The 13,903-nt window shown below is 38.9% G+C and overlaps 1 pseudogene; it reads left to right on the forward strand.

Moving 5' to 3' along the window:
* Positions 1-3,348: 3,348 nt before the first annotated feature.
* Positions 3,349-3,797, forward strand: LOC128563612 (single-stranded DNA-binding protein, mitochondrial-like; annotated as a pseudogene).
* The last annotated feature ends 10,106 nt before the right edge of the window (positions 3,798-13,903 follow it).

A 13,903-nucleotide genomic window follows, 5' to 3' on the forward strand; every position in this document is an offset into this window, starting at 1 on the left:
GGTGTGAGCTAGCGTATATGGGGGAGGAGGGGTCTCACTCTTGCTCAGGTTGGTTTTGATCCTGTGAGCTCAAGTGATCCACCCTCCTTGGCCTCCCAGAGTGCTAGGATTACAGGAGTCAGCCCCCGCTCCTGGCCTCCTTTCTCCCTTTTAATCAATAACATGTTTTGCAAGGAGGTGTTTGAAACTATGTAAATACTTCATTACTCATCAAACCTTCACATACTAGTTTTGGTACACATTTAGGTTTCTTGGCTGAATTAGTTATTACTATGATTGCCAAATTATAATTTTTGTATTTCCATCATTTTTTCTGCAGCCATCAATTGACATTCCATTGCAATTAAAAACTTTCTTCTCTACCTGTATTTTATTTTTTAAAGATGGAGTCTCTGTCGCCGTGGGTATGGGTGTCATAGCTTACAGCAACCTCAAATTCTTGGGCTCACGCCATCCTCTTGCCTCAGCCTCTCCAGTAATTGGGACTATAGGTGCCCACCACAAGACTAGGCTAGTTTTTCCATTTTTATAGTGACAGGGTCTTACTCTGGCTCAGGCTGGTCTTGAGCTCAAGCAATCCACGCATCTCATCCTCCCAAAGTGCTAGGATTACAGGCATGAGCCACTATGCTTGGCTGTATATATTTATTTATGTTGGTATGAACTCATGGGTTGCTATCTTATTTTGAGCATTTATTACTTACTGAAATTTAAAAATAAAAAATAAATATATCTTTTATCACAATTTATTTTGATGTTCATATTTCCCAGATTTGTCTAGTAAATGTTCTGTTGCTTTAAGTTCTCACCTGTCTGCACTCCTTTTTGACTACTTTTTTACTCTGTGGCACAACAAAGCATTTCAGATTGGATCTATGTTTCACCAATCCTAGCTAAAACCAGTCATTTCTCCATAGAGCCCTGGTTCCTTTTAATGAAGAATGACATTTAAAAACCAAGATCTAATGCTTCTGATACCCAGGTCTTCTCAGTGGGCAGAGCTAGACAGTATGTGCGTGTATGTACATACTACTTGTGTCCATCTACTGACTTATCTATAAATATTCACACATTTCTCCAACTGTATTTATTGCTATATGTACAGACTACTAGTTCACACTGGTATCTCCAATTCCAGTAAATACTACAGGGCTTATTTTAGTTTTCTACTTTTCCATTAATGTAATTTTTTTCTCCATCAGTGAGAAAGCTGGCTGCTTTATTATAAAGATACGTACTCATGTAGTTTATCTTCCTGTATGTAAAGAATCTTCCACCTACCATCTGTCACAGCCACTAGTGGCCCCTATGGCCCTGGACTTGATCGCAGCAGGAAGGAACCAGACGTGATGCGGATTAGAAGTACAAGCTTGCAGGAGGCAGGCTAACCTTGATTGCAGGGTAGCCCCGAGCAACCGCCGCAGTAGCCTTGTATTGACACAGCACAAGACTGGTGAGGGGAGTATTAGATAATGACTGCGTGCCTAAGGATCGCCATGGCCTCAGCTCCTCAAGGAGCACCTGCGGATGAATCACCCGAGGGTCCGGTTCCCCAGCTACAAATCATCTTGCTCAGAGGTCGTCTGGCTATTGGCTCTTGGTGTCCTCTACAACCATCCTCCCTCCCACCCCCATTCCTCCAGGCTCCCATCATCTCCCTGTGCTGCTGCCATCTGCATAACCTGCCACCCACATAGTTGGGCTCACTGTGTTCAGGCTCTGACTTTGCCTGGGCTGCTACTATCTACATACCCCCTTTTATGACCTTATGTCTTTCAGACAAAGGAAGGAGAAAAGAAAGGAAGGAAGAAGTCAAGCTGATAGCACAGTTGGAGATTTTATTCTATAGGCAATGAAAGACTTCTTCCCTCCACCCCCACCAGACACACACATACAAACAGCCGTGCACACACGCACGCACACACACACACACGCAAGATCACTCACAGGAAATAATTTAGGAGGCAGTTGTTCAGGAAATATGTGATGAGGCCTCTTCAGGAGATGGCCATCCTTAGATGACTGTGCACTTATATAACTCCTCCAATGAAAATGAAATCTAAAATTCTTATGAGCCAATTTGATTATAAATATTTTCATGATTGATTATAGAAATGGTGAGTCTTTTCCTGTAACTCCCCAGAGACAGAGCACTAATTTCTAAACTACAAACATTTACAACATAGTCTGCATAAGAAAATAGAACAAAATATACAGAATCCATCAGCTTTCTATCTAGGACTAATTCCTGGAAATATTTGGTGTATAAGAACCAGTCAAGGAAAAGAAATGGTTAACTCTTTGTAGTGAAAGAAAAGAGACTCACTTCAGCAGATTATTATGAAGTTGCAGGAGGTGTATTACGGGCTTTAGTTTCTTGCTATACATTTGCTATATTAAAAGATCATGTTACTTTAATGTGTTTGTCATGCGTTCTTTAGGAGCCAGGAAAAAAATCACCTTTGGATTTCCATCCAGGACTATATTTCCATCACATAGGAAGAGAGATGTAAGTATTTACTAAATGAAATAGAACTTAGTGAAATTTAAAAAGTAGGCAAGGATTTATAGCCAACACACTAGAAAGACTGTAAAGCACTACCACTGTTAGCATGACTAAGATATATCTAGAAGAACACTTTTCATCTTCTTGTAGCACTATTCCTTGGAAGGAATAGGTGCTCCACTAATATGTTGTTAATTTAATTAAGCAGATTTTATCCAGTGAAATCTCCTGGCCAAATGCCTGGAGATCTTGAACCTGAACTAATCACAGTCACAAAGGAGGGATTGTGTCTGAAATATTCGAAGGTTAAGAACGGTCAAATACATATCATAAAAGCAATAAAAATATTCAAAAGGTACATGAAGTCCTTCCACATTTTTTATGATGCTTGGTTAAAATACAAGTAATAGTTAAAAATTACATGATTGTGAAATATTTAGCAGGTACATGTTTAAACTCAGAAAGTTGGCAAGGGCAAAGAAGGCAGTTAAGTTATAACTTGATACTCATTTTTTCCTACATTTAAAAGCAAAAAAAAAAAGAGAAAAAAAGAATGCACTGCTTAGTTGATAATATAAACTCTGAGTTACCAAAAGCTCAACAATGGAAGAGAGGGAGGAAGGAAGGAATGAAGGACTCGAGTCCCACGTGTGGGCCTGCATGGGGTTGGGAGGTGGTGCTGTGTAGGTGTGTGCCCCTTCCCTTTCACTAGTGCAGAGAACTCCACGGTTTCCTCCCAGTTCTAGTACGCTCGTGGGTGGGTACACCACCTTTGAGAAAGTGCCCACCTTTCCTGGCAGAAGAGACTGAAGATTAGATCGTAAGAAAAGAAAACAGAAGCCATGTTTCAAATATCTGTCTTTGAGGGACTTCATCAGTTTGTAAGACATAAGTCCAAAATAATTATCAGTTTGGTTCTTGAAAGACACCTGAATCGTGTGTACTTACTTGGGAGAGTGGGTCAGGACCCTGCCATGAGACAGGTGGAAGGAAAAACTCCAGTCACAATATTCTCTCTAGCAACAAATGAGATGTGGCTATCAGGGAACAGTGACGTATACCAAATGGGTGATGTCCGTCAAAAGACAACATGGCATGGTACGGAATATCAATATTTCGGCTGGGCCTCAGCGATATGGCATATCAGTATGTGAAAAGCGGGTCTCAAATTTATGTGGAAGGGAGAGTAGACCATAGAGAATACATGGCTAAAAATAATGTGAGGTGATAAGCAACAATGACTATAGCTGATAACATTATATTTCAGAGCGACCATGCAAAAGAGGAGTAGAATGGACGATTCATCTTTGGCCATTGTTTGCTACAGTCTTATTGCCAAATCATGCATATTCTTTGCAGTTTCTAAAGGGAAGAATTTAATTTTCTTTTATATAAAAAAACCAAAAACTCAACAATGATTTTGTTTCTTAGTTAAAAGTGTTATATTCAGAGTCTGCATAGACTAAAGCAGACAGTACTCTGCTGTGTTGAGATCCTACTAAGAATTCCATATATTATGATAAATACAATGAAAATATTGAGGACAGTAGGTATTTCACAAACATTCAGCTTCTTCAAAACCTTTTCCCTACCTTTTAGATTAGACAATCACTGTAGAAATTTGGAAAACTCAGGAGAGTATAAAGAAGAAAATGAATAATCAGTATTTATTTTGTTCAATCTCGCTCACCATCATCTTTCACTTACTTGAGTTATTGTAATAGCTTCATAAGTAGGCCCCCTGTTTTAATTTCTACCTAATCTCACAGCCAGAGGGATCTTGCTAAAATGTTAATCAGATCATGTCATTCCTCAATGTTCTCTCATCACTCGGAATAAAAGCAAAACACAGTGGAACCTCCATAGTTGACCACCTCCCTATGCTGACCACCTCCTTAAATTGACCTAAGTATTATAGAACAGAAGTGTCCCACATGTTAAGTAGTGGTAGGCCTTGTTCCTTATGTTGTAAGGAACTGTATGTTGACTAGTTTGTTGCAGTCCCTTAAGTGGTCAACTTACAGAGGTTCTACTGTACTTACAGTGGCCTGTGGAGCCCAGTGTGATCCCCTCCACCCCTGTGGCTTTCTAACTGTTCATTCAACATGCCAGGTGATGCAGGAGCACTCCTGCTCTCAACCCTTCTGCCTGGACCACTTTCCCCCTAGATAATGTGTACAAGATTCATTCCTCACTTCTTTCAGGTATTCTCTCAAATGTTATCTTTTTAGTGAGTATTTCCTTATCGCCACCAAATTGCAACTACTCTAATATCCCTGCCCCCCTTCTCTAATGTCCCATTGTCACCATACAGCCTTTATACAGTTTTTCTTGTTTTTTTTCCATCTATTTCCTTCTGCTCAAATGTAAACTCCATAAAAGTAGGTCTTTTTATTGTGTTATGTCTTCTGCTGTATTAGTTTTCTAATGCCATGTAACAAATCACCCCATAATTTAGTAGCTCAAGATAACAATCATTATGCACTCTTTCATGATTTCAGTGAGTCTGGAGTTTGGGCGGAACTTCACTGAATGAGTCTGGCTCAGGGGCTTTAGTGAGGTTCTAGACCAGTGGTTCTCAACCTTCCTAATGCCTTCTAATGCCACGACCCTTTAATACAGTTCCTCATGTTGTGGTGACCCCCAACCATAAAATTATTTTCGTCTACTTCATAACTGTAATTTTGCTACTGTTATGAATTGTAATGTAAATATCTGATATGCAGGATGTATTTTCATTGTTACAAAGGATCATGACCCACAGGCTGAGACCCACTTTTCTAGACAGAAGTTTGTTGGGCTGCAGTTAGCTAAAGGCTTGGCTGGGGCTGGAGGTCTGCTTCCAAAATGGCTCACTCAGTGGCTACAACTTGGTGCTAGTTGTGGCCATGCTGCTCCAAGTCCTCTCCAAGAGGACCTTTACACAGAGCTGTTTTAGTATTCTCATGACATGGTATTTGGCTTCCCTCAGGCTGAGTGATCCAGAGTAGTAAGGAGAAAACTAGTGCCTTTTATGACTCAGCCTTGGAAGTCCCACACCATCACTCCCACTGTAGTTGATTAATCATACATCCCAGTCCCAGTTCAATAAGGAAGGAGACTACATGAGGAGTTGAATAACAGGAAGTGAGGATCATTAATTGTCTTGCCTAATGCAGCTGCCATTTCCCCTGTGCCTAAAATAGTGCCTGGTACGTATTAGGAGCTCAATAAATATTTTAATTAAAATATATCAACATTTTTGGAGATATTCCTTTTCTTTTTGTCCTAGGAGAACTCAACTATTATAGTGTTTATTAAAATTAGTTTCTCTCGGGCGGCGCCTGTGGCTCAAGGAGTAGGGCGCCGGTCCCATATGCCGGAGGTGGCGGGTTCAAACTCAGCCCCAGCCAAAAAAAACCACAAAAAACAAACAAACAAAAAAAAACAACAAAAACAAAACAAACAAACAAACAAAAAACATTAGTTTCTCTTTAGATAAAAATTTATAATTTATATATCTAAATGTATACATGTTAATAGTTTTGAAATATGATACTTAATGTCTTTCAAAAATTATAGCATACATATATAAATTGTTTCTGCCCTTATCATTATCATTTCTATTGTTTCTAGACTTTTTCTGTTATAAATACACCATGAATAACATCCTTATACATGCATCTTTAACAGAATCTCTTAATATTTTCTTAGGAAGCATGCCTAAAAATAGAATTTAAAGTTATAAACATTTAAAATTCTTGATTTAAATTATCAAATTGATTCCACAATATCCCATATTTTACATTTCTCCCCATATTCTATGAATATACCGATTTTGTCATGTTCTCATTAATGTAGACTATTAATACTCTTTTAGAAGCTGAAAATTTTTGATTAATAAGAAATGGCATAAATATTTTAAAATTACATATATTTCAAATTTTGTTTGAGGTTGGTATAATTATTGGTATAATTATTCACTTTCTGACTTGTGCAACTGGTTGGATGGGGTGCCATTTAATGAGATAGAGAAAATGGGAGAGAGAAGTTGGGATAGGTGGAGAGTATGTAATTTCATTTTGAACCCTTTAGATCGAAGCAGCTGAATACAATTCAATGAATCTACAGCTGTACTGCCCAGTATAGTAGCCACTAGTCTCACGTGGCTATCAAGCACTTGTAATGTGGTGAGCCTGAATTGTGTTGTGCTGTAAAGGTAAAGTATACTCCAGATTGGAACACTTTGTAAAGAAAAGAAAAGTAAAAGTACATGTGACTGTATCAGTTAAGGTACAATCAGGAGACAGAAGTCAGACAATAATATGAGCAGGAAAAGTTTACTGTAAAGAATTATTGTTTTTTCTTTTTGGAACCATAAAGAATTATTAACTGTAACAGGGCAAGTGTAAATATATAAAAGAAAACTCTAAAGAATATTCTGAGGCTAAGGAAGTTTCCGATAAAGCTTGGATGGCAGACTCCTCCCTAAAGCTGAGGTCATCAGAAAAGTTGTGGTTCAGTTGTGGTTCCCAGTGGATGGCAGAGACGTTCACTGGGTTGAACTGAGAGTGAAGTAGAGCTGGTCCATACTTCCTAGGCAAGCAGGAAACCTGACTTCAGGGTACAGGTGTGCTAAGGCTGATGTGCAGGCATGCAGGTGTGCAGAGGGATGCAGGGCACCAGGAACTGAGTCTCTGGCGGGATGATGCCTGGCCTAGAGTGCACAGTGTCTACGTAGGAGAGCTGTGGGACACACTCTGGGGTGCAGGCAGGTTGAGGCTGGTGGGCAGGCATGTGGAGGGACTTGGGGCATCTGCTTCCCCATAGGGTGGCATGTGACCTGGAGTGTGTGGGGTTTGCATTTGGGAGGGGTAATTAGGTGCTCACTGGGCTGAGGCCTGGGGCATTGGCTTTCTGAGAGACTGCATACTGGGGGTGTGCTGCTGGACAAGAGTTCTCTCGGATGTCCCTGCACTGTGCTGCTGATAGCAGCCCAGAAGAAGCAAGAAGAAAAACAAACAAACAAAAGAAAAAAATGCAGCACTTTGGAACCATGAAGAAAAGTTCCTTTCTCTTGCATTGATCCTCTATTAAAGAAAGGTTTACATTATGGTTGCCGCAAAGAAATTCTTAAAGCTTTATCATCTCAGAGGTGGTAATGCATAGTGAAATTAGGGCTAAAGGCAGTAAATCGATAATTGATACATTCAGGTAATATTTTTATATTTATTTGTGTTGAAATGATAATATTGGGATATTTGGGGTTAAATGATACATCATTAAGACTAGTTTCGCTTTTTAGAAAACTTTAGAAAATGTAATTAGTAAAAAGTTTAAACCTACGTACATGGTTTGCACTTGGGAAGTGCTGAAACAGATGCTGAGCTAGGTTGATTACATCCATAGAAATTGATGGAAGTATCTAGGAAGAAAGTGTAGAGAGAGGAGAAATCCCCTAATTTAAAGATTGGTGTAAGGGTTAATTTGACTGGGCAATGGGGGGGCCAAGATATTTGGCCAAAAAGCATTTTGAGTGCTTTGGATGAGAATAGCACTTAACTCAGTTGATTGAATACAGCAGACTGCAGTCCTTAAGGTGGGTGGGCCTCAGCCAATTAGTTGAAGACGTGAACTGTCCCTCTTCCAGTTAAGAGAAAATTGCTTTTGCCTGATTGTCGTCAAGGTGAGACACTTTTTTTCTTACCCTAGAACTAAAACTGAAACATTGGCTCTACTTGAGTCTCAAACCTGTTGGCCTTTAGCTTGAAACTATACCATCTGGTCTCCTGGAGCCTCCAGCCCGCCAACTCACTCTATGGATCTTGGGACTTGTCAGATTCTGTAATGAGGCGAGCCAATTCTTTGTAATAAATTAGTCTCTCTGTGTCTCTGTACATGTGTATGTATATATTTATAACCCACCCCCTTCTCCCCCCACACACATACATACTGTCTGTTTGTCTGGAGAACTTTTAACACATAATCCAGTTACATATAGAAAGAAAAACCTCAAAGAGAGCTAGAAAAGATAGGTAGAAAGCAAATGGAAAATGTATATTCAGAGAGGCATTTTCTCCTAAACAAAAGAAATTCTAACTAGAACCTTTTAGATTGCCAATGGAAGTGATAATGAAGAGGGAGTGGAATTGGCAAAGTAGGTTGTAAAGAATATGATGGTATATGAGGTCAGACAATTAAGTTCGAGAACTTGTCCTAGAAAAAGGGATCCCTCATTAGTGAATATCACAATGGTCATCTTCAAAGCTATGCACCGATACCAGTGCCTAGTCCACTGTTCAAAGCAATTTTGGAATTCTTTTCTGGAATGGCCGTCAGAGCTGTCATTGCATGAGGTCTGATAATTAAGTTTGCAAACTCATCCTAGAAAAAGTGCTTGGAAGGGTCAACTAGATGCTGGTGTCGGTGCATAGCTTGCTTCCCAACATAAGTACTTCTAGGGTGACTATAACGATATTCAGCAATGATGTATGTGGCACTTTTTCTAGGATGAGATCATTAACTTAATTATCTGACCTCGTATGTTTGGTGTGAGTGTGAAGTTTTGCTAGGCACCTAGGGCAAGTGCAGCAAGCTTTTGGCAATGGGATGGTAGGATCCCAGTGGGAAACTTCCAGGAATAAGGGTAAATTACACCTTCCTTGATGGTAAGATAGGGATATGGGTCTTGCTCTTAATAGAATAGCTTACCATTTCCTAAAGGACAGAAAGGACTGGGTAAACCTTATAAGAGCTCATGACCTGATGCCTCTAGCACCCCTAATATCTCTCTGATGTTATAGTTGAAAGAGATAATAGCAGTAGAGTGACATTGATTTATTCAGTCTAAGGCAAGGAACTGTTAACTAGATTCTGAATTACTTTGCCTGAACTGTCTGAACTTTTACATGTTTCAATACATTTGATCTGATGTTTATACACATTTATTTCCTTTTAAAGAATCTTGGTGTTCTTTTTCTCTTTTACACTTTACCTACTTTTGTAATAAGTTCAAATAAGATACGAAAGACTACAAAATAGGGCGTGGAAATAAATTTCTATCAGAAAACTATGTAACATTAAACAAAAGAACAAAAATGTGGATATAGAACAGGATTTTAGCAATGTGCTCTTATCTGACAACATAGGACAAAGAAACGTTTGGCTCCAGTTTCTGAAAGCTATAACCAGAGTAGTGACTCGAGAAGTGAATCATCATAGTTACCTTTTCAGTCGTGGTCTGAGACTCCTCATCCTGGCAGGAAAGTAGTCTTTTAACTCTTTGGGTCTCAAATTCCTCCTCTGGAGTTTGTATTATATAAGCTTAACCTTAGGATAACCTTAGAAATGGAAAATTAAAGAAATTTAAACCTCCATATAGTATCAACTCCATAAACCTTTCCACAAGATACCAAATGATAAGGCAGTCCTGTGGTTGATAAGTCCCTACTGCACAAATGACAGGAATTGGATCATGAAGGAGACAAGGCGCAAATTAGAGAGCACCTTGGACTTCGGACTCTGCATTCTGGAGTTATGTCCCTGACAGTGTGGCTTGCCCCTCTATGGAACTGGGAACCTTGCTCATCTCAGTTCTCTGTAGGGTAAAAGTCAGATAATAATAGCTACTTTGGTTTGCATTTAAGGTTTCTAAAAACAACACTTGGAAAAATGTGCATCTCAGAGAGTGTGTGTATATATGGCCTAGTAAAAGAAGATGAACTCTTACTTTGATATTTCCTTAGTATGTTACTGTGATAATTAAATATTTTTATGGTTAGTTTTATGTTATGTAGACTCAAGTGGAGAGCCTACATAAACAGGTTTTGTTGCAAAGGGACCTCAAACTGGATCAAGAGTAAAGTGGAAAAAATATATACCCATCCTCCCCCTCCAAAAGAGTGAGGTAGACTTAATGACCATATCCTAGGTTAAGATTCCTGGATTATCTTGTCAGTGTTAATCTTCCATTACTTGTTTACACTTAATGGTTGTGAACCCTAAGACAGAGGTTCTTTGTTAAGGAGAAAATACACAGTTATGAAGGGTAATTTGGTAAGTTACTGGGTTCAATGATTTCAGGAAGTGGAAGGTTTTTGTCCTCCTTTTTTTTTTTTTTTTTGAAAAAATGTCAAACCTACAGAAAAAATGTAAGAATAGTATCACTGGCTCCCAAATATTTTCCAGCTAGAATCACCAACTACTGATTGAGACATTTGGAAGTCAGTTTCAGACATCAAAGCACTTCAAGTGGATAGCCGCAGCATTCGCCTTCTAACTCATTCCCAGTGTCATCCTCACATCTAAGAAAATTAATATCCATTAATACTATCACATAGATATAGTACATATTTAAATTCCTCCAATTGTCCTCAAAACATCAATTACAGCTTTTTTCCAACCTAAAATCTAATTGAGATTCACACATTGAGTTTGAGAGTTACGTATCTTTTGTCTTTTTCAGTGCTAGACTACGTGAATAACCAAGTCTCCTAACTTTTCATGCAGAAGTTTTAGTATCTGGCACTACCCTTGGCCTGAACCAGACATTATATTGGCCCTACGAAAGTGGTGGCTGTAAAGTGCTATTATTTGATCCGTAGTTAGTAGCTGGCATGAAGAAGCTCTCTCTCAGTCTCTCTTTCTCTCTGTGAGCATCACTATGCACTCATGGATATTTGGAGGAGGGTGTTATAATCTATTAATATCATTTTTTTGATGGTCAAATTGTTTCAAATTTGGCAGTAGGATCGCCTTCAAGCTAGCTCATCTCTCTGTATGTTTTATATGACCCCATTAGTTTTGAGCACTTTCTAGCTTTCTGGCATAAAAAATATGTTCTAGGGCCATCTTGATCTTTTCCTACTCTAGACCTGAAACCAGTCACTTCTCCAGGAATTTCTGGTTCCTTCAAATGGGGAATGGTGTTTAGAAACCAAGATCTGGGTGCTAAGTGTCTCAGAACAAGGGGTAGATCCAGATTTGAAGCTAAAATTTGGAGATGTTCTTAAGAAGGGGAATGCAAAATTACATACATAAAATTAGGAATATGGCCTTAGAAGACTAGATTCCTAAGTGAAGGGCTATCCAAAATATTTTTTTACATATTGATAAATATAAAAAATAATAAAAATATAATATATATAAAGTATAATATGAGTTTATTATTTTTTTCCTATATATGGAGAGCTTTGGGACCTTTTAGGATCTTTCAGTGAACAGAATATTCAAATATAACACCATAGATTTCTTTCTTAGCTTCTGTCATTTCATATTTTTGTGTAAACCAGAATGAAAATCATGTTCCAGAGATCATCAGTATATTTACCCATTTGTTCTCTCTTACAATATAGACAAATATGGGTTTGGGATTCTAACAGCAATACTCCTGTTAAGTGTTGATGGTACCAGGCATCAGGTCCTAGTGTTCCCAAGTTCTTGGTTCCCAGTTCTGAAGAATGGTTATTGGTACTGAGTCAATGGAATAAATGAGTAGAACAAGCAGGTGTAAGCAGGCAACATGCCAAAGTTTTATTGAAGAATAGTACATTGCACAGAGGGAATAGGTCAGCCCCTGTGAGCAGAAGAGACATTGAGTTTGACAAGGTATTTCCTTTTATATAGATTCTCTAATTGTATGTTAAATGGGAGGTAGATTATTATGGCTTTCCTTGGAAAAGGGTGGAGAATTCCTGAAATTGGGAATCTGCCCCTTTTTTATTCTTGTAAGATAATTTCCAGGGTTGCCATGGTATTTGTAAACTGTTGTGGAGCTGATGGTATGATTTTTGCTTTATTAATGAGGGTAGTTCGTTTAGTGACACTGTTACCTAACTGTGCGAATGCTCCAAAGAGGCTTTGACAATACCTCTATTTTGTAGTTTCTTTACCTTTCTAATTGGTCAGTTCTTGGAGATCCCCTTGACACATCATCTGTTCTTTCTTGGGAGCCCCTTCCCTAAAGTCCTAATCAGGCAGTTCCCAAAACAACCCAAGTCAGTGTGAACATATCTGTCCCTGTGAGGAAGTCCTTTGGACATTAATCAGTCCTCTAAAACAACCAGCTCTCCCAAACAACCCACCTGCAAGGTCTTGTACCTGCAGGGTCTGGATTAGCCCAGTTATCCCATAACTCAGGCTGGCCTGACCCACTCTAGACCAAAATAATATCCAGCATCCATCCTACTCATCATGTCTAACTGCTTAATATAACATTTCTACCAAAAACAACCTACTGGGGCAGGGCTGTAGCTCAGTGGGTTGGGCCTTGGCCACATACACCAAGGCTGGTGGTTTCAAACCAGGCCTGGGCCAGCTAAAACAACAGTGACAACTGCAACAAAAAAATAGTGGAGTGGTGTGGCTGGCACCTGTAGTCCCAGCTACTTGGGATGCTGAGGCAAGAGAATAGCCTGAGCTCAAGAGTTTGAGGTTGCTGTGAACTATGATGCCACAGCACTCTACCCAGGGCGACAGCTTGAGACTCTGTCTAAAAAAAAAAAAAAAAACCCTACTGGTAAAATTCAATATTTTCTTGTAGTTCTTCTCAATATGTTATACATCCTACTCAGTATATACAACCAGATTACTGTATTAGAACATTATTTGATTTTTCTGAATTGTTATATCAATTCAATATACAATTAATTTCATTTGTTTCCATTTGAATTCATTTTAGGGTTTGCTTTTTAATTCTCTTTGATTTAATTTTTTTCAAATGCAAAACATTTATGACTAAAGGTTAAAAAGATTCACTGAGGAGTTTCCCTCTCATTCTTGTCTCTCTACCCCATTCATACCCATCCTGTATAAGAAATCATTTTTGTTAATTTATAGTTTATCCTTCACATTTTTTGGCAAAATATGAAACTAGGTATATAAATTCTTAGTTCTCTCTCTTTAAAAAAAAAAAAAATATATATATATATATATATTCTTTTGTACTTTTGCTTTTATTTCTTCCCAACAAAATATTTCCCCAATTTGAAATTTCAAATTGACCTAACTCAAACCCTCAGGTAGCTGGAACAGTAATTATAATCCTGGCAAGTCACACAGCGCTCTTAATGTCTCACTCAGACCCAGAACACCCACTACTTCAGGCCGGAAACTCGAGGCTCTTGCAGCTAGTTGGCCTTTAGTCTTAGGTTAGCAAGCCTACCAAGCATGTAGGAAAAGATGGCTTGCAAACCTTTTTTCTTGAGAGATCAGGAAGGCGGAATTTAGGGATCTCATTCTCCAGCGTGCAGTGTGAGAATGAGAGGCAGGGAACGAGGGGAAGGGGAGAAGGAGACAGCCCATGGTGGTCTCCGTCCCTTTCTAAGAGTGACCTCTAGCACCTATTAGCTGTGTGATCTAGGGGGCTAAGCACCTAGTCACTAAGCATCTCTTAAACTTCCTTTCCTTAATCTCCTAATT

This window comes from Nycticebus coucang, chromosome 13 (genome assembly GCF_027406575.1).
Source record: "Nycticebus coucang isolate mNycCou1 chromosome 13, mNycCou1.pri, whole genome shotgun sequence".
NCBI lineage: Eukaryota > Metazoa > Chordata > Mammalia > Primates > Lorisidae > Nycticebus > Nycticebus coucang.